Source organism: Rutidosis leptorrhynchoides, chromosome 7, assembly GCF_046630445.1.
Source record: "Rutidosis leptorrhynchoides isolate AG116_Rl617_1_P2 chromosome 7, CSIRO_AGI_Rlap_v1, whole genome shotgun sequence".
Lineage (NCBI taxonomy): Eukaryota > Viridiplantae > Streptophyta > Magnoliopsida > Asterales > Asteraceae > Rutidosis > Rutidosis leptorrhynchoides.
The window spans coordinates 222298863-222321195 of NC_092339.1; positions in this window are offsets into that span (position 1 = coordinate 222298863).

Consider the following 22333-nt stretch of genomic DNA (forward strand, 5'->3'; position numbering starts at 1 on the left):
TGAAAGGATTTGGGTACCAAAATTTGGAGATATGAGAGAAATGGTACTTAGAGAAGCTCATAAAACCAGATACTCAATACATCCTGGAACGGGGAAGATGTACAAGGATCTCAAGAAACATTTTTGGTGGCCGGGTATGAAATCCGATGTTGCTAAATACGTAGGAGAATGTTTGACGTGTTCTAAGGTCAAAGCTGAGCATCAGAAACCATCAGGTCTACTTCAACAACCCGAAATCCCGGAATGGAAATGGGAAAACATTACCATGGATTTCATCACTAAATTGCCAAGGACTGCAAGTAGTTTTGATACTATTTGGGTAATAGTTGATCGTCTCACCAAATCAGCACACTTCCTACCAATAAGAGAAGATGACAAGATGGAGAAGTTAGCACGACTGTATTTGAAGGAAGTCGTCTCCAGACATGGAATACCAATCTCTGTTATCTCTGATAGGGATGGCAGATTTATTTCAAGATTCTGGCAGACATTACAGCAAGCATTAGGAACTCGTCTAGACATGAGTACTGCCTATCATCCACAAACTGATGGGCAGAGCGAAAGGACGATACAAACGCTTGAAGACATGCTACGAGCATGTGTTATTGATTTCGAAAACAGTTGGGATCGACATCTACCGTTAGCAGAATTTTCCTACAACAACAGCTACCATTCAAGCATTGAGATGGCGCCGTTTGAAGCACTTTATGGTAGAAAGTGCAGGTCTCCGATTTGTTGGAGTGAAGTGGGGGATAGACAGATTACGGGTCCGGAGATTATACAAGAAACTACCGAGAAGATCATCCAAATTCAACAACGATTGAAAACCGCCCAAAGTCGACAAAAGAGCTACGCTGACATTAAAAGAAAAGATATAGAATTTGAAATTGGAGAGATGGTCATGCTTAAAGTTGCACCTTGGAAAGGCGTTGTTCGATTTGGTAAACGAGGGAAATTAAATCCAAGGTATATTGGACCATTCAAGATTATTGATCGTGTCGGACCAGTAGCTTACCGACTAGAGTTACCTCAACAACTCGCGGCTGTACATAACACTTTCCACGTCTCGAATTTAAAGAAATGTTTTGCTAAAGAAGATCTCACTATTCCGTTAGATGAAATCCAAATCAACGAAAAACTTCAATTCATCGAAGAACCCGTCGAAATAATGGATCGTGAGGTTAAAAGACTTAAGCAAAACAAGATACCAATTGTTAAGGTTCGATGGAATGCTCGTAGAGGACCCGAGTTCACCTGGGAGCGTGAAGATCAGATGAAGAAGAAATACCCGCATCTATTTCCAGAAGATTCGTCAACACCTTCAACAGCTTAAAATTTCGGGACGAAATTTATTTAACGGGTAGGTACTGTAGTGACCCGAACTTTTCCATGTTTATATATAATAATTGAGATTGATATTTACATGATTAAATGTTTCCAACATGTTAAGCAATCAAACTTGTTAAGACTTGATTAATTGAAATATGTTTCATATAGACAATTCACCACCCAAGTTGATCGGTGATTCACGAACGTTAAAACTTGTAAAAACTATATGATGACATATATATGGATATATATATATAGTTAACATGATACTATGATAAGAAAACATATCATAAAGTATATTAACAATGAACTACATATGTAAAAACAAGACTACTAACTTAATGATTTTTAAACGAGACATATATGTAACGATTATCGTTGTAAAGACATTTAATGTATATATATCATATTAAGAGATATTCATACATGATAATATCATGATAATATAATAATTTAAAATCTCATTTGATATTATAAACATTGGGTTAACAACATTTAACAAGATCGTTAACCTAAAGGTTTCAAAACAACACTTACATGTAACGACTAACGATGACTTAACGACTCAGTTAAAATGTATATACATGTAGTGTTTTAATATATATTTATACACTTTTGAAAGACTTCAATACACTTATCAAAATACTTCTACTTAACAAAAATGCTTACAATTACATCCTCGTTCAGTTTCATCAACAATTCTACTCGTATGCACCCGTATTCGTACTCGTACAATACACAGCTTTTAGATATATGTACTATTGGTATATACACTCCAATGATCAGCTCTTAGCAGCCCATGTGAGTCACCTAACACATGTGGGAACCATCATTTGGCAACTAGCTTGAAATATCTCATAAAATTACAAAAATATGAGTAATCATTCATGACTTATTTACATGAAAACAAAATTACATATCCTTTATATCTAATCCATACACCAACGACCAAAAACACCTACAAACACTTTAATTCTTCAATTTTCTTCATCTAATTGATCTCTCTCAAGTTCTATCTTCAAGTTCTAAGTGTTCTTCATAAATTCCAAAAGTTCTAGTTTCATAAAATCAAGAATACTTTCAAGTTTGCTAGCTCACTTCCAATCTTGTAAGGTGATCATCCAACCTCAAGAAATCTTTGCTTCTTACAGTAGGTTATCATTCTAATACAAGGTAATAATCATATTCAAACTTTGGTTCAATTTCTATAACTATAACAATCTTATTTCAAGTGATGATCTTACTTGAACTTGTTTTCGTGTCATGATTCTGCTTCAAGAACTTCGAGCCATCCAAGGATCCATTGAAGCTAGATCTATTTTTCTCTTTTCCAGTAGGTTTATCCAAGGAAATTAAGGTAGTAATGATGTTCATAACATCATTCGATTCATACATATAAAGCTATCTTATTCGAAGGTTTAAACTTGTAATCACTAGAACATAGTTTAGTTAATTCTAAACTTGTTCGCAAACAAAAGTTAATCCTTCTAACTTGACTTTTAAAATCAACTAAACACATGTTCTATATCTATATGATATGCTAACTTAATGATTTAAAACCTGGAAACACGAAAAACACCGTAAAACCGGATTTACGCCGTCGTAGTAACACCGCGGGCTGTTTTGGGTTAGTTAATTAAAAACTATAATAAACTTTGATTTAAAAGTTGTTATTCTGAGAAAATGATTTTTATTATGAACATGAAACTATATCCAAAAATTATGGTTAAACTCAAAGTGGAAGTATGTTTTCTAAAATGGTCATCTAGACGTCGTTCTTTCGACTGAAATGACTACCTTTACAAAAACGACTTGTAACTTATTTTTCCGACTATAAACCTATACTTTTTCTGTTTAGATTCATAAAATAGAGTTCAATATGAAATCATAGCAATTTGATTCACTCAAAACGGATTTAAAATGAAGAAGTTATGGGTAAAACAAGATTGGATAATTTTTCTCATTTTAGCTGCGTGAAAATTGGTAACAAATCTATTCCAACCATAACTTAATCAACTTATATTGTATATTATGTACTCTTGAGATACCATAGACACGTATACAATGTTTCGACCTATCATGTCAACACATCTATATATATTTCGAAACAACCATAGACACTCTATATGTGAATGTTGGAGTTAGCTATACAGGGTTGAGGTTGATTCCAAAATATATATAGTTTGAGTTGTGATCAATACTGAGATACGTATACACTGGGTCGTGGATTGATTCAATATAATATTTATCGATTTATTTCTGTACATCTAACTGTGGACAACTAGTTATAGGTTACTAACGAGGACAACTGACTTAATAAACTTAAAACATCAAAATATATTAAAAGTGTTGTAAATATATTTTGAACATACTTTAATATATATGTATATATTGTTATAGGTTCGTGAATCAACAGTGGCCAAGTCTTACTTCCCGACGAAGTAAAAATCTGTGAAAGTGAGTTATAGTCCCACTTTTAAAATCTAATATTTTTGGGATGAGAATACATGCAGGTTTTATAAATGATTTACAAAATAGACACAAGTACGTGAAACTACATTCTATGGTTGAATTATCGAAATCGAATATGCCCCTTTTTATTAAGTCTGGTAATCTAAGAATTAGGGAACAGACACCCTAATTGACGCGAATCCTAAAGATAGATCTATTGGGCCTAACAAACCCCATCCAAAGTACCGGATGCTTTAGTACTTCGAAATTTATATCATATCCGAAGGGTGTCCCGGAATGATGGGGATATTCTTATATATGCATCTTGTTATTGTCGGTTACCAGGTGTTCACCATATGAATGATTTTTATCTCTATGTATGGGATGTGTATTGAAATATGAAATCTTGTGGTCTATTGTTACGATTTGATATATATAGGTTAAACCTATAACTCACCAACATTTTTGTTGACGTTTAAAGCATGTTTATTCTCAGGTGAATATTAAGAGCTTCCGCTGTTGCATACTAAAATAAGGACAAGATTTGGAGTCCATGTTTGTATGATATTGTGTAAAAACTGCATTCAAGAAACTGATTTCGATGTAACATATTTGTATTGTAAACCATTATGTAATGGTCGTGTGTAAACAGGATATTTTAGATTATCATTATTTGATAATCTACGTAAAGCTTTTTAAACCTTTATTTATGAAATAAAGGTTATGGTTTGTTTTAAAAATGAATGCAGTCTTTGAAAAACATCTCATATAGAGGTCAAAACCTCGCAACGAAATCAATTAATATGGAACGTTTTTAATCAATAAGAACGGGACATTTCACATTAGAAGTAATTTCCCGAATCAGGGGAATACTAATGGGCAGGGCCGCGGAAGAGTTTTCAATATTAATACGACAGAAGCGCAGGAAGACTCGGAGCTTGTTACGGGTACGTTTCTTATTGACAATAAATCTGCTTATGTTTTATTTGATTCGGGTGCGGATAGAATCTATATGAGTAGAGATTTTTGTGCTAAATTAAGTTGCCCATTGACGCATTTGGATAGTAAATTTTTACTCAAATTAGCAAACGGTAAATTAATTTCAGCAGATAATATATGTCGGGAGAGAGAAATTAAACTGGGGGATGAAACGTTTAAAATTGATTTAATACCAGTCGAGTTTGGGAGTTTTGATGTAATAATTGGCATGGACTGGTTGAAAAAGGTGGATCTAGCAAAGATTGAAACCGTTGAAAAGTGGGAAACCCCGAAAACTCCGAAACATATACGCCAATTTTTAGGACTAGCTGGTTACTACAGAAGATTCATCCAAGATTTTTCCAAAATAGCAAAACCCTTGACTGCATTAATGCATAAAGGGAAGAAATTTGAATGGAAGGATGAACAAGAGAAAGCGTTTCAATTGTTGAAGAAAAAGTTAACTACATCACCTATATTGTCATTACCTGAAGGGAATGATGAATTTGTGATATATTGTGATGCCTTAAAGCAAGGTCTCGGTTGTGTATTAATGCAACGAATAGAAGTAATTGCTTATGATTCTAGACAATTGAAGATTCACGAGCAGAATTATACGACGCATGATTTGGAATTAGGCGCGGTAGTTTTTGCATTAAAGACTTGGAGGCACTACTTATATGGGGTCAAAAGTATTATATATACCAACCACAAAAGTCTTCAACACATATTTAATCAGAAACAACTGAACATGAGGCAACGCAGGTGGATTGAATTGTTAAATGATTACGACTTTGAGATTCGTTATCACTCGGAGAAGGCAAATGTGGTAGCCGACGCCTTGAGCAGAAAAGACAGAGAACCCATTCGAGTAAAAGCTATGAATATAATGATTCACACTAACCTTACTACCCAAATAAAGGAGGCGCAACAAGGAGTTTTAAAAGAGAGAAATTTAAAGGATGAAATACCCAAAAGATCAGAGAAGCATCTTAATATTTGGGAGACAGAACCCGGTATAGGGCTGAAAGAATTTGGGTACTAAAATTTGGAGATATGAGAGAAATGGTACTTAGAGAAGCTCATAAAACTAGATACTCAATACATCCTAGAACGGGGAAGATGTACAAAGATCTTAAGAAACATTTTTGGTGGCCGGGTATGAAATCCGATGTTGCTAAATACGTAGGAGAATGTTTGACGTGTTCTAAGGTCAAAGCTGAGCATCAGAAACCATCAGGTCTACTTCAACAACCCGAAATCCTCGAATGGAAATGGGAAAACATTACCATGGATTTCATCACTAAATTGCCAAGGACTGCAAGTGGTATTGATACTATTTGGGTAATAGTTGATCATCTCACCAAATTAGCACACTTCCTGCCAATAAGAGAAGATGACAAGATGGAGAAGTTAGCACGAATGTATTTGAAGGAAGTTTTCTTCAGACATGGAATACCAATCTCTATTATCTCTGATAGGGATGGCAGATTTATTTCAAGATTCTGGCAGATATTACAGGAAGCATTAGGAACTCGTCTAGACATGAGTACTGCTTATCATCCACAAACTGATGGGCAGAGTGAAAGGACGATACAAATACTTGAAGACATGCTACAAGCATGTGTTATTGATTTCGGAAACAGTTGGGATCGACACCTTCCGTTAGTAGAATTTTCCTACAATAACAGCTACCATTCAAGCATCGAGATGGCGCCGTTTAAAGCACTTTATGGTAGAAAGTGCAGGTCTCTGATTTGTTAGAGTGAAGTGGGGGATAGACAGATTACGGGTCCGAAGATAATACAAGAAACTAACGAGAAGATCATCCAAATTCAACAACGGTTGAAAACCGCCCAAAGTCGACAAAAGTGCTACGCTGACATTAAAAGAAAAGATATAGAATTTGAAATTGGAGAGATGGTCATGCTTAAAGTTGCACCTTGGAAAGGCGTTGTTCGATTTGGTAAACTGGGGAAATTAAATCCAAGGTATATTGGACTATTCAAGATTATTGATCGTGTTGGACCAGTTGCTTACCGACTTGAATTACCTCAACAACTCGTGGCTGTACATAACACTTTCCGTGTCTCGAATTTGAAGAAATTTTTTGCTAAAGAAGATCTCACTATTCCCTTAGACGAAATCCAAATCAACGAAAAACTTCAATTCATCGAAGAACCCGTCGAAATAATGGATCGTGAGATTAAAAGACTTAAGCAAAAAAAGATACTAATTGTTAAGGTTCGATGGAATGCTCGTAGAGGACCCGAGTTCGCCTGGGAATGAGAAGATCAGATAAAGAAGAAGTACCCGCACTTATTTCCAGAAGATACGTCAACACCTCCAACTGCTTAAAATTTAGGGACGAAATTTATTTAACGGGTAGGTACTGTAGTGAACAGAACTTTTACCATGTTTATATATATTAAATGAAATTAATATTTAGATGATTAAGTGTTTCCAACATGTTAAGCAATCAAACTTGTTAAGACTTGATTAATCGAAATAGGTTTCATATAGACAATTGACCACCCAAGTTGACCGGTGATTCACGAACGTTAAAACTTGTAAAAACTAAAAACTATATGATGTCATATATATGGATATATATATATATATATATATATATATATATATATATATATATATATATATATATATATATATATATATATATATATATATATATTTAACATGATATTATGATAAGTAAACATATCATTAAGTATATTAATAATGAACTGCATATGTGATGTGCGTAGAGGTGTATACGAAATAGTTATATATTTATTATGAAAAACTATTAAATACGATACAATTTTACACAAGTTATTTATTTATTTATAGAGTGGATATACCTAAACCTTGCTACAACACTTATAGGCAGTGTACCTAATCGTACAGTAGTGTAGTTTTTAGTAAGTCCGGGTCTCCACAGGGAACTCGCCAAGTTTAACGCTATATTTTTTTAAAAAAACTATATATAAATATAAATATAAGTAGTATTATTATTATAAAAGGGGGTTTTTACCGTTTAATGACCGGTTTGTCGATTTTAAAACTTTAGTCGCAGTTAAAACCTAATGTAAAATATTAAAAATAAATATAACTTAATTTTAAGCGTAAAGTAAATAACGATAATGAAATTGCAATAAAAGTACGATAAAAAAAAATTGCGATAATTAAAAAGTACAATAATTAAAAGTGCAATTAAATAAAATGACAGTAAATAAAATTGCGATAATTAAAAGTGCAATTAAATATGAAATATATAAATTATGCTTATTTAAACTTCCATAATCATGATGTTTGACGTGTTGATTTTAGTTTATTACCATGGGTTAATTGTCCTTTGTCCTGGATTATTAAATATGTCCATCTGGTTTTTGTCCATAACAGTCCATCAGTCATAAATATAAAGTGCGAGTGTCCTCGTCAAATTATCCTTATATCCGAAGTCAAATATTCCAACTAATTGGGGACTTAAACTATAATTACACCAAGTGTCCTTGTATATAATTCACCCCTATTTTAATAAGTCCATTAACTATTAATTCATTCCCGTGTCCGGTTAAATGAACGATTATCAGTACTTATAAATATCCCGCCCATCGTGTCCGATCGAGTGTATATGGTTATTTATAGGTACGTCCAATTGTAAATCTTTATATTAAATTAACAAACTATCATTTAATTAAACAAAAATAAAGCCCATAGTCTAATTTCCACAAGTGTCGTTCTTTTGTCCAAACCCCAATTATGGTACAAAGCCCAATTACCCCGTCTTAATATTTTAGCCCAACATCACGATTACTTTGGCTTAAATAAGCATAATAATAACTTAGCTACGAGACATTAATTTAACAATAAAATTAAGCATAACTTACAGTGGGTTTTGTTAGCGTAGTGGTACACGGACAGAGTTTCGATTTACACAACCTTAAAGCATTCGACTAACCCAACCTTATTATTATCACTAACTTAAAGTTAAAATTACAAATTGAGATTGCTAAATGGATGGATAATTGATACATATATTATGTATATAGAGTAGGAAAATAGAAAAAGATGTAAAAAAAATTGATCAGAATGCACGACTTTTATAGCCCCACATTTCACTGTAGACCTCCGCGAGTGCGGAAATTTTGTTCACAAAAGTTCCGCGAGTGCGGAGGTATGGATTACAGCTCATCTCTTGATTTAAACGTGGGCTGCTGTATTTTTTTAATATATATATATATAATATATATATATAATTTATATATATTATATTATATTATATTCTTGTGCATAGTTGACTTGTAATTTTTGGTCCGTTGCGTCGCATGTTGAAAGTTGGTTCAAGTCCATGTTCCGGATTTTTGAACATCCTTGCGTACTATTTAATATCTTGTACTTTGCGTTTTGCGTCTTGTACTCTTGTAATTTCGAGACGTTTCTCATCAATAATTTGAACCACTTTGATTGTACTTTGTACTTTTTAGCTTTTTGGTCATTTGCGTCTTCAAATAGTCGAGTCTGTCTTTTGTCTTCACCTTTTATTATTTAAACGAATATCACTTGTAAATAGAACAATTGCAACTAAAAGGTTGTCTTTCTTGAGGGATAATGCTATGAAATATATGTTCATTTTTAGCATTATCAAATATTCCCACACTTGAGTGTTGCTTGTCCTCAAGCAATATAGTCTTGAAATAAAAATACTAGAATCACTTATTTATTCTTCACACTTTGTACATCAGCGATTTCTATACGGCGGTATGAACAATGGTAGTAACGTTGTGATTTACAGTCCCACATGACTATGAAAATTTAGATCCTTAAGGAAATTGGATCTTTATGAAAACATTTGATCTTTTGAAAATTAAATCTAGCTTTTACCCTAGATAAGTTTTCCAGAATAACCCTTCACCGGTGTTTGCAAAATTATTTTTGTGGGTTTCAGATTTGAAAATTTTAGCTCAAAACTTATGGTTTTGTGTCACCCACTTGCTAACCTTGTATTGGGAAAGTAACACGTCCAGTATACTTGCTCTGTATATTATCTTTCGGTAAACTACCGTCCGGTTGTAAAGGAAAGCGTTGAACAAGCAACTGTTAAGGCAATGTCCCCTGACATGATTTTAATTATGGTCTATAACGTGTCGGATGCAATTACTATCCTTGGTAGGAGCAATAGTAAAGCTCACCCTATAGTTTTTCGGTCTGGCACAAGGTCCTGTCTTCGACCATGCTATGCAACCACCGTTCTAACGGTTGACACCCGATTTGGTTCAGGTGACCTAATGAATTCCAGATGAATTCCCAGGATTTTACGTTCAATGGTAATGAACGCATTAAAAATGGGTTTTCAGAAAACAAATCGGTTTGTAATTTTGATCAAAATATTTTCTCGTTCAAGCTCGAGTTTAGATATCATCGAATTCCATGAGTTTGAATTCTCAATCTTTAAAAGTTAATCTCAAGGATTGAGTAGTATCAGTCTTAAAAGCTGATTTTTGATCTTTTAAGGAGATTATCCTTTCTGAGGATCCTATTCATTAGTCTTATCAAGCTGATTTGCACGGCGCCCTCCCCATTTTACGAGACAGATCCTCTCATGGTTAGGATAAGTCTGACCACTTGGCGACCATGTTTGATGCTGAGGTCCATTGATTTCCAGCTGATTTTCGAGAAAACTTTTCAAGATTTTTCGTAGACTCTACAACTGGTCTGGATGACAACTTCCTGACCTAAATCAAGAAGCGCGTGTCTTTTTCGGAAGACTTTACTTCCTTTTAATGATGGAATTGATTCATCGTGTAGATCCATCTTTTTTTCAAATATATTACAATTTTCTGGGTAAAATGGTTAATTTTGTCCAAAACAAAAGTATATTTGTACAAAATATGTGATATATGTTTTAAAGAACTTGGTAAACTTTTCTCACACTTGGTTTTATTTTCCTTTCTTTGCCTTTTTATTTTCCTCTATTCCATTTTAAATGAATTCTAACATTTTGGGTTGTTTCTCAATTTATGTCCTTTCCGAGGTAACAATAATTTCGGTGTTAACACCTAATTTTATCGTTCATAAATATGTATAAACATGATTTTGAATTCATTTATTAGAAAATTTTGAAAAATTTTACTAGAATTGGGTAGTCAGTATATAAAACTAGGGATGTTCTTTATTATCAGAGAGCACTAGATTCTAATACAACTACTGCATTACCTGTATTTTTAATGGTAACCAAGTGTTTAAGTCAAAAAAAAAAAATTTTAAAAAAATTCCGAAAGATTTTAATCCCTTCCCAGACTTAAGATCTTGCAATGCCCTCATTTGCAAGAAATCAGTAACAATTTAAATTATTGAGGGTGATTAGCGTAGAAAAATGATTAAATTTTACCAAAGTTTCCAAACATATTGGCGTTTGTTTGTTGAATGATAAATGGTGCACATCATTTGTTCATTCCTGCAGTTGTTATTTCACATAAATTTTGCATCTTGTTATCAAAATTTGTTACTTTTGCTGAACTTAATGCCAGTCTTTGAAATTGCGCTGTTTTACCCTGTTTTGTGCATGACATAAACTACAAACATATATATACATATTTTTGAAGTTGGGTATATCACCCCACATTCAAAAATTATTAAAAATCTAATAAGAAAAGTTAGAAAATTATAAAAACTATTAAAGTATCAAGAGAAATATTAAAAAATATAAAATTACAAGTTACCAAATATATAAAAATAAATATAAAATAAAATCAAGGTTGATAAGGATGATGCCAGTAGGGATCCCATTCATAGCCGTATGTACTGTAGAATGCTTGAGCTGGGTCATATGTAGGGTACGGTGGTCGGGTCTGTATAGTCAGGGAGGTAATACGTGCATTGGAATAGCAATGTAGTTTGCATTTATGTGTGCACGATGACTTATGATTTGTTTTTGATGATACTGCCAATCTTAATATGCTCGTTGTCTAGCCATTTCATACTCATGATGAGCCATAAAAAGTTGCATTTCTGTCATCTCATTCCCCCCTCCCGCGTTACCTTGCTGCTGATCTCTTTCGACCTGTGGATGCGGGCCATCATATGGTGCTGCAGCGTTATGTCGTTTCTTTAAAACCTTAGCACCATAATATACTTTTAAACCAATTGGATCACGGGGTTCTGGTGCTGCAATTATTAATCCCCCTGATTTCTATCGACACCGATATACTCAGCAATTAAAGTAACAAAGATACCACCTCCTATTATACCATTAGGCCTTATGCTCTTAACTATAGATGATAAATAATAACCTACACAATAAGGTATACTCACAGCACTCTGTGGGTCTCGAATACACATGAGATAAAATAAATCATTCTCATTTACATTCTCTTTGTTCTTACCTCGCTGTGTAATCGAGTTTGCTAAGAACCTATGGATTATTCTTAGCTCAGCTCTATCAATATTAGTATAAGAGTTATTCCCCCCATGAAATCGGTTATGCCTAGTCATTCTACTCCATATTTCATTCATATCAAAATTTTCATCAATCCTCCTACCATTAAGTATCAACCCTTGACAATCAGTAGATGCTAGTTCCTCAGGCGTATATATACACAAATCCTGAACCATGTCTAGTAGAGACATATGGCGCATCACACCTCCTAATAAAAATCTAATAAAACTACGATCGGTTAAGGTAGATACCCGATCATTTATTTCAACACTACAAAATAATTCCACACACCATTCTCTATATACACGCCTACGTATATTAAACAAACATTCCCAATCAGTAAAAGTAGAATTACCATACCTTTGTGTAAGTAATTCTCTGATTGGACCGGCCAATCCAACTGTTTCTAATGGTTCCCAATCTATTACTCTAGGTACTTCAACAACATTAGACTGAAGTGTGTGCAAGTTCCTCTGGTATTTTGGATAATCTATCCAATGTCGATCAAACCTTAAATTAGTATGTAAATCTGCCAATTCTATATTTGAATATGAAATGATTTGATGCGGTAGATCTTGTCTATATTGGGCGTTAATCTCCTGTTCTTCTGCATTCTCAGGAGGAGCATTGTGAGCCTGAGATGCGGATGAAGATTCACCCCTTTCAGTCTGCAAAACACATTAAACACAATTTTTGTGCATCCAAATATGCATTAGTGTTAGCAAAATCATAAATCAAAACAATCATAATGACATGTTTAATCCATATTAAACTTTATACTCATTTTCATAACATTAACAATTCTACACTTTTACAAATGAACAAATATGAGAATGTATACAATGTTCTTTAGCTTTTATCTCAAATAACATGCCAAAATGATCATTACTAGCAATTAAACAAGTTCCAAATGGCCTTCATATCAATTAAATTGAGTTCATGCATTTTTTTTATTCAAAAAGTCTACTTTAATACTTGAAAATCATGTTTAGGATCAAAGTTTTGATCATTTAGCAACCTAAACATGTTACACTACTCAATTTAGTATAAACTAACATCAAAATTCGGCCATAACCCGTTTATATCAAAAAGCCCCAATTTTGCTCAAGAACACAAACCCTAGATTACTCAAAATTTAAAGTTTAAGGCTTCTAATCATGTTAAATAGCATCAATCTAGGTTATACAAGCATAATATACAATCAATTTAAGCACAATTACACTAGAAATCATCAAAATCAAATTAGGTGTATTTTGTTCAAGAACACTAATAATTCGAATTAAAGGGTGTTTGATGTAGAAATTACCAATTTCCTTGAGAAACTTCTTGGTAGCATCCTTCTCAACATGATTTTAGCAAAAAATTTGATGTTTAACGGTGAAAAATCGCGAATTTGAGAGTGGTTTGTGTGTGTTTTTCGCAAAAAAAAAATATGGGTGTAGGTGTTGGGGAAACTGGTCTGTAGACCAGTTTATCTGGTATGGGATTTCCGACCTCCGCGAGTGCGGATGTGGGTACCCACAAAGTACCGCGAGTGCGGTTTTTCCCATTTTTTTTTATATAAAACCTTTATTAATAAAACAATTACTTGATTAATTTAAAATTTTGTTTTCCTTTTTATTTAGGATGAGGTTGTTTCGGTACGTTGACCTAGTCCGTCCCTCGACAAAATTTTTTAAAAATTCGTCATTTTAAAGCGTTGTTTTAAAAGCAAAGATTTTTGGGTTTTTTTAATGTTTTTGGCATACTTTAAATCAATAAGATTAAAAATAATGATAATAAAATTTCTCGTCCCTCCCTTGGGTAGAGCAATTTTGGTTCAACGACCTAGTTTTCAACTCACGATGAATTTTAAATATCAAATTTTTAACTTAACGAAATAAAGTAAATTTTTGTTTTTAAATTCACACCAAATTTAAAATACATAAAATTAAAAATTCATATTATTAAAATAAAAAATTCACACCACACTTATATTATATTTTTGTTTTTATACATACAAACAAATATTAATTTCAAATATTTACAAACTTAAATATATTGATTTTAAAAAGTTTTACAATATTAATTTAATATTTATATATTAATTTTAAAAACATGGTAAAAAAAATTAAAATTAAAAATCTTTTTGGTCTTTATCCCACTTTAATCAATCAAATATTGTCAAAAATATACGCCCCTCTTTTCGGTAAAGTAATTTCGGCTATATTACCTAGTTTTACTCCTGACGAATTTCTGAAATATTTTGGGTTGATTGATTAAAGATATTTATACCTTAAGAATAAACGGTAAATTTCGCAGTGATATAATAAATTTTTGTATGATATCAATAATTTCGGTTACGCATACCTAATTTTATTGAATACCAATTTAATACTTTATAGCGAACGATTTAGCGTTTATTATCAAAAGGGTAAAAGTAATAAAAAAAAACTATACATACTTACCTATGAGAAAGAATTCTCAGAGACTTGCTTTAGTCGACTCATAGGAGAGTCGTGTGATTTGGTTCTCCATAGCTACATAAGCATAACCTCGAATCTTCAATATCTTTTCTTCTAAACATATGAACGGTCCTTCTCTGCATAGAGTAACAAATTCGGTATTTGAATATGTTTGGTTATTTGAACATTTACCTTCGTGTGCCATTTTCCGCATTTGTAACATCTTTCAAGGTGTCGTGCTCTTCTTTTTGTTGCGGATTTTGATTTTCCTTTACCATAATGTATCTTATGATGATCTTTTCTGAGTTCTTTCCTTACTCCGTCCATTTTGCCTCTTATGAATGATACCAGGTCACTCGAAAGTGTGTCATTATTACGTTTAGTAATCATAGCGTGTAGCATTAGACCATGGTTCAGATCAAAGGAATTTTTCATCTCGTAAAACCTAAAAAAAATAAAAATTCAGAATGGGGGGAGAAGACTAGTTCTTTAGGGTCTGCTAGGGAAAGACCATTCGGATTCCATTCTCGAGAACTACACGAAAACAGAATATCTAACTCTAACGGAAATATATGTTACCCTAAAAAGATTCGAACCTTCCCACACTTAGTTAGCTGTGGTGTCGAAATTGTGATTAACTTCATCTTCAACTTCTATTGGACTATCTATGTAATGTTTAACTCTGTGACCATTAACTTTAAATTCAACCCCATTTGAATTTATTAACTCTAATGTTCCGTACTGGAAAACTCTTTTGACTATGAATGGTCCAGACCATCTTGATTTCAATTTTCCAGGAAATAGCTTGAATCGTGAATTGAAAAGAAGAACTCTGTCTCCTTCTTTAAATTCTTTTGAACTTCTGATTCTTTTATCATGCCATTTCTTCGTTCTTTCTTTATAGATTAACAAATTTTCGTATGCTTCATGTCTTAATTCTTATAATTCGTTTAATTGACTTAACCGTAGACGTCCGGCTTCATGTAAATCAAGATTACATGTCTTCAAAGCCCAAAATACTTTGTGTTCAATTTCTACTAGAAGATGACATGCTTTTCCATAAACGAGTCTAAAAGGTGCGGTTCCAATTGGAGTTTTGTAGGCTGTTCTAAAAGCCCAGAGTGCATCCTCCAATTTCATGGACAATTCCTTCTGATTTGATCCTACGGTTTTCTCTAGAATACATTTTAATGCTCGGTTGGTATTTTCAACTTTTTCACTTGTCTGTGGGTGATAAGCGGTTGAGATTTTATGAGTTACTCCATATCTTTTGAGAACTTTCTCAAGTTGATTATTACAAAAATGAGTACCCCGATCACTTATTAAAGCTTTCGGTGTTCCGAACCTAGCAAAAAGACGTTTAAAAAGTTGACTACAACTCGTGCATCGTTAGTCGGGAGAGCTTGTGCTTCTGCCCATTTAGATACATAATCAATGGCAACGAGAATGTAGAGATTATTATGAGATTTTAGAAATGGACCCATAAAGTCAATACCCCAAATGTCAAATACTTCACAAAATTGAATGACATTTTGTGGCATTTCATCACGTTAACTTATTTTTGCGGCCCTTTGACAAGCATCACAGGATTTGCAAAGAAGGTGTGCGTCTTTGAAAATTGTAGGCCAATAGAATCCAGCATCGTAAACTTTTCTTGCTATAAGTTGAGGCCCATAATGCCCTTCTGTTGGTCCTGTGTGACAATGGTTTAATATTTGACTAGCTTCATCCCCGAATACACATCGACATATTATTCCATCGGGACAACTTTTAAACAAATGTGGATCTTCCCAGAAATAGTGTTTTATATCACTAAAGAATTTCTTTTGTTTTTGGTACGACAACCCTTTTTCAAGGAATCCACATACTAAATAGTTTGCATAGTCTACAAACCATGGAATTTCATTATAATCTATCTTCAATAGATATTGATAACGCCAAAATTATACATATTTGTTGTCGTTATTTTGATCCGATTTTGTATCATTTTGTATGTAATTGTTGTACTTGTGTATTGTAATAAGTTAAAATGTGTGTATAATCCATTGCAAGTGTTGCAGCGAAGATTTATGGAAAATATTGCTGATTTTAGAAGATTCTGCGCACCTGCACCGTTTTGGCCATAACTCGGTCATACGAACTCGAAAAAGGGTGAATCCAGAGCCCAGACGTCCGTAACTCAGAGTTCTACAACATCATATTATAAAATTACCAATAAACAGTAATATATGCGGCGCATCTGCCTTAGATGCAGCGCATCTGAGGCCAAAATAGTCCTGACAGTTTTAAATGCGGCGCATCTGTGCCAGATGCGGCGCATCTGAGCCAGATGCGGTGCATCTGAGCCAGATGCGGCGCATCTAACTCAGATGCGGCGCATCTGAGGTCCTACTGACAGTTCTGGGTCCTAAAACGAGCTGGAAACCACTAAAAATAAAGGGATGCGGCGCATCACCTTTAGATGCAGCGCATCTGATGCATTTCTGGCCATTTTACCTAACTTTTGAGCCTATTTAAGAAGAGCTTTGGTTACACATTTGATACACCACAATATAGATCAGTAGTAGTACGAGAAGGGGGTTTCCCCAGCCATTCTAAAGGGTTCTTCACCCTTTTGAGCATCAAGATTGAAGAAGGGATCATACGCTACAATAGGTACTCTCGGTTTGATTTATTTTAGTGATAAGATTATGAATTCCTATTGTTTCGATTGTATTGTTATAACCTTCATTATTATGATTTGCTAAACCCTTGTGTGTTTACTTTAATGTAAGATTTATGATTTGGGATTGTTCTAGCTTTTAATGCTATTTAAGTTACTATGATGTTTGAATGATTAAATTACCATGTCCAACCAAAAGAACCATAGTTATGCTAGTTTGGTACTTTCCTTCAATTACATAGATTGTTAACTACATGTGACACTAGGAACACAATCTATGCTTCAATACTTTTAGTAATCTAGACGGGTAAACATATACTTAATTAACGACTTTGCTATATGTTTAGATCGGTAATTGAATAGGTACTAGAACTACATAGTCATGAATTTACCTCAAGTGATTGTTGTAATTTAGGTTTTACGTGAGTTTAACCGGGTTGGGTCTAATTAATCTAATCAATCTAAATCAATTATGTTCTTCCATAGATCCATTGTTGTAAGTATCCATTTACTCTAGTTCAATTATACAAGTTATGAATTGGTTTATGTGAGTTTATCAATGTTTATGGCTTGTACTTCAACACTTAGTGATTTAGACATCTACATGTGAGTGTTGGTAATTGAATGGTAACAAGATTTCACAATAGTGTAGTTTATTTAGAGTGAACTTAATAAACTAGGTTTTATGTGAATTCAACCAAGGAAGAGTCTTATTGATTAAACATAGGTAAAGAAGAACTAATGACAAGGTTTATGTGAATTTACTAAGTTTATAGTTCTCGGTTTATAGATATTGTGAGATTGATATGAACCATTTACTTGTAACTACAAAATAACGGGTTTAATTACAAAAGAATAATCCCTATCATTTATCAAGCATTGAAGTAAACACCGCCTTCTCATCCTCGTTATTTATCTCATTTTATTTTCCGTTTGTTACTTAACAATTCTACAATTAAAACTCCCTCTTTAGAATAATTAATCGTTTAAAGTCCTTAAAACAAACTTCTCCCAGTAGATCAAACTGGTCAATTTACTTGCTAGTTACTGCATGATCGGGTTTTAGTTTCCTGTATTATGTGTTAATTATTAAGCATATTGTCTACATTTTAAAGGTTACATCTTGGCACATCAACTTTTTGGTGCCGCTGCCGGGGAGCGGTTTTGTTTAAAGGATTTTAATAGACTTTTAGTTATTCGATCCTTTCATGGGAAGTTATTTTCATGAAAGTTACCTGCTTTGTTTTTGCTTTTGTTTGTTTTGTTTTTCTTTTGTGGTGTGATTGCAGCTAGGTTACAAGTATAATATGGATGGGTATGATTATATGATTTCGGAAGCCATGTATGATGTCCAACAATCGGGTGAATCATCAGTTTTCATGGGTACGAATGATGATTGGTATATAGGTTCTTGGGAAGCTAGGGTTGAACCAAGAGGTGTTTGTGAGACTTTTGGAGGTTACTATATGCCCGAGGAGTGTGATGATAGTCTTATGTATCATTATGCCCCTATGGACCAACCATGGGATTATTATGAAGATGGTAACTCATCCTGGGATTCATCTCAACAACACTTTCAAATTCAACAAGGAGAGGAGAGTCAGTCAAATTTAGAAGATGTAATTTTAGACTTCATGATAAACGAGACTGAACGGAGCCAAAATTTGCAAGAAACACTAGCGGGCCAACAAGAATCCATTAAGCGTTTACAGAGGACCATGAGCTGTCTACTCCAACAAATTGAAGAAAGGGAGCCGGACACTTTTTTGGCTAATTCACTAGCTGATTCGAGGGGTAATACGCAGATACCCGAGGTGGAGAGTGTTGAGCCTACGATTATTATACCACCTACCACCCCAGTTATGTCCACATTTGCAATGCTTAATCCAGGAATTGTTGAGGGGGAATTACGGGCGATAGGTTGGTATTCATGGGATAGTGATGATGATGAGGATTTAACTCCTGAAATCGAAGTGGTTGGGACAGTTTTACAGACACCCGAGTTCTGTCCGGTTTTTACTCTTAGGTGTGATAGTGATGAAGATGACGTTTTAACTACCGAGGTCGAAGAAATAGAGTCATCAAAGATCATCGACGATGAGGAGTCTAATATAGTGGAACACTTTGAGGAGTCACCTTCTCATGTGGACTTTGTATATCCTCACGAGGTTAGCACTTGGAATATATTAAAAGATGATCCGTTTGGACCTGATCCACCTGAAAGAATAAAATTTTTGCTGCAAGCCGCACTTAGGAGAGAGTCATATGTTGACTCTCGGGTTAGGTATTCCTTTTTAAAGAAATTGAAAAAGGAATTATATGATATATTGTATACCACCCGAGGGGTTAATTATTGGCTCACGTTACTTATTCGTGGAACTTTTTCCAGTGATTTTACATGTCGTCCGATAAGTGTGGGGAAGAATGACCCCATTAGGTGTTAAAAGAAGGGGTAAAGTTTGGTGCACAACTCATTAAGATCCAACGGATTTCAATATCAAACTCTTGTAAGAGTAAGATCCAACGGATTAATCGTGGTTTAGCATCTTGTTTCAAAAATAAGTATCTAAGAGCAGAATGGTCGGTATAGACCACCATTTTAGCTAGACCGAGATATGAACGAAATTTGTCAAAAGCAAAGACAATAGCAAGGAGTTCTTTTTCAGTAGTTGTGTAATTCATTTGTGCTCCTTGTAACGTCTTACTAGCGTAATAAATAGGTTGAAATCATTTTTCAATCCTTTGTCCTAAAACGGCTCCCATTGCAAAATCACTTGCATCGCACATGAGTTCAAATGGTAGATTCCAATTTGGAGTTATCATGATCGGCGCATTAGTGAGTTTTTCTTTAAGAATATTAAAAGATTTGATACATTAATCTGAAAAGATGAATGGAGCATCCTTTTCTAGGAGTTTATTCATAGGAGTGGCAATTTTAGAAAAATCTTTTATGAAACGTTGGTAAAAACCGGCATGTCCTAGAAAACTCCTAACTCCTCTAACATTGGTGGGATGTAGAAGTTTAGCAATTACATCTACTTTAGCTCTATCCACTTCAATTCCTTCCTTTGAAATTTTATGACCAAGAACGATGCCTTCTTTAACCATGAAATGGCATTTCTCCCAATTAAGAACTAGATTTAATTGTTCGCATCTAATAAGCATTCGTTCAAGATTAACTAAACATGTTTCAAATGTATCACCGAAAACTGAAAAGTCATCCATGAAAACTTCCATGCATTCTTCTATCATGTCGTGAAAAATCGCCATCATGCACCTTTGAAAGGTTGCAGGGGCATTGCAAAGTCTAAATGGCATGCGTTTGTAAGCAAAAGTACCATAAGGGCACGTGAATGTGGTTTTCTCTTGGTCCTCGGGTGCTATTGGAATTTGAAAATATCCGGAAAAACCATCAAGAAAACAATAGTAACTATTTCTGGCTAATCTTTCCAACATTTGATCAATGAAGGGCTAAGGGAAAGTGATCTTTTCTGGTGGCGTCATTTAATTTTCTATAATCAATACAAACACGCCATCCTGTTACAGTCCTAGTAGGAATAAGTTCATTTTTCTCATTTGTGATGACAGTCATGCCACCCTTCTTAGGTACGCATTGAACTGGGCTTACCTATGGACTATCAGAGATTGGATAAATTAAACCTGCATCAAGCAGTTTAATAATTTCTTTCTTAACAACATCTTGCATTTTAGAAATTAGTCTTCGTTGGCGTTGCACATACGTTTTATGACCTTCTTCCATAAGGATTTTATGTGTGCAATACGAAGGACTTATTCTTTTAATGTCATGAATTTTCCATGCAATAGCTGGTTTATGAGCTTTTAGCACAGAAATGAGTTGAGATTTTTCATTTTCAGTAAGAGAAGACGATATTATTACAGGTAATTCAGATTCACCATGTAAATAAGCATATTCCAAATGGTTTGGAAGTGGCTTTAATTCTAATGTCGGTGGTTCTTCTATCGATGTATATATCGATATCTGTCTTCTTCTTTTAGCATTTGAATTTCTTCTGTTGTTGGTTCATATCCATTAGCCATAAGTGTAGCTAACATTTCAGTTTCATCAATTGGTTCAGTTCCTTCTCCTAAAGAACATTCTCCTGTTCCTTGTAATTCTGGAAAATTCTTCTAAGATTTCTGCATGTGAATCTATAGTTTGAATATAATAACATGTATCATCTGCAGATTGTGGTTGTTGCATGGCTCTATCAACAGAAAAGGTAACACTCTCGTCCTCTATACTTAGGGTCAGTTTCTTACCAAACACGTCTATTATTGCTTTGGCCGTGTTTAAGAATGGTCTTCCTAATATGAGAGGAACTCGAGAATCTTCTTCCATGTCTAGAATAACAAAATCTACTGGAAATACTAAAGTATCAACTTTAACTAGCATGTTCTCCATTATCCCTCTAGGATATTTTATTGATTGATTGGCTCGTTGTATGCTTATTCGTGTTGGTTTCAATTCTCCAAGGTCTAGTTTAGTGTATAGTGAATACGGCATTAGATTTATACTAGCACCTAAGTCTTCCAATGCTTCTATTGAACTTCCTGGATCTGAAAGTTTTTCTGGTATCTTATTCAATAGCACTGTAGAACAATTAGCATTCATTGTAACAGCCGAGAGTTCTTCCATTTTCTTTCTATTTGTGATTAGATCTTTCAAGAATTTAGCATATCTAGGCATTCCTGAAATCACATCAATGAAAGGAAGATTGACATTTATTTATTTAAACTTATCCAAGAATTTGGATTGCTCGGCTTCAAGTCTTTATTTTCTCATTTTACTTGGGTAAGGAAGTGGTGGTTGGTATCGTTTAACATAAGGTTTTGCCTTAACTGTGTTATCTTCATTAACCTTTTCAACTACCGGTTCTGTTTCCTTATCTTGATCAGGTTGTGGTTCTTGTGGAGTAGGAATAGCTTCATCAGAAATTACTGGTATTTCAGGTGGTTTAATTGTAATACCATTTCTTGTGGTAATGGCTTTAGCTGTTTCATTCCGAGGGT